The 987-nt window shown below is 39.7% G+C and overlaps 1 pseudogene; it reads left to right on the top strand.

Moving 5' to 3' along the window:
- Nucleotides 1-747: 747 nt before the first annotated feature.
- Nucleotides 748-987, top strand: part of LOC102254496 — a 122,861-nt pseudogene continuing 122,621 nt past the window's right edge.

Raw genomic sequence — 987 nt, forward strand, 5'->3', positions numbered from 1 at the left:
AGGTTGCTGTCATATTCAGAAATGAAGATGGAGAACCTCCTTTTGAAAGGGACTTGCTCATTCATTGTAAACCAGATCCCAATAATCCAAATGCCACTAAAATGAAACAAATCAATATCCTGTTTCCTACTTTAGATGCGATGACATGTCCTATTTTTTTTCTACATGATGAAAAAGGCTGGGGAACAGATATTGCATTAAGACTCAGAGACAACACTGTAGTCGACAATAATAACAGACAAAATGTAAGGACACGAGTCACTCAAATGCAGTATTATGGATTTCATCTCTCTTTGTGGGACACGTTTAATCCTATTTTAAATGCAGAAAAATTAACAGTTTATTGTGGATTCGTATTCAAAAATGGAGGACAATCGGATAAATTTCATCAAAGCAAACCAATCTAAGTTGAGAGTTGAAAAATATAGTGGTTTGATGGATTATCTAAAATCAAGATCTAAAAATAACACCCACCCCCAAAGAATCAGCCTGAATCAGCCATTGGTCAGACAGCTCTCAGCAGCCTGATAGCCAGGACTCTCATTCACCTGTATCTCAGACTGTGACAGTAGAGAGGTGGGACCATGTCTAAAGAATAACTGTTGATACAGCAAAGCTCTGCAGCCGAAAGATGCTGGCATTATCGACAGAAAGTGTCTGCAGAACATCATGTATCTGATCTTGAAAGAAGGCGGCGCCTGCGATAGGATGTATCTGAACACCAGCTACTGGAAAAACGTCGCTCTGATGCCGAAAAACACCGGCGTTAGCGACAAAAAATGTCTAAAGACCAACGTGCCTTTGAAGTTAAAAGAAGGCGGTGACGATGACAGAATATGTCAAGAGAACAGTCATCAACAAGTACTACCAACACCGGTAGGAACTGCCTTCTCAGCAAAAATAGAGTACATGACAATGCAATCCTTGAACATAGTTGTGGTGGAATGACTGTTAGATGTGAATTTTGCCTATCACTAAATTTCTCTG

Source organism: Myotis brandtii, unplaced genomic scaffold (genome assembly GCF_000412655.1).
Source record: "Myotis brandtii unplaced genomic scaffold, ASM41265v1 scaffold279, whole genome shotgun sequence".
Lineage (NCBI taxonomy): Eukaryota > Metazoa > Chordata > Mammalia > Chiroptera > Vespertilionidae > Myotis > Myotis brandtii.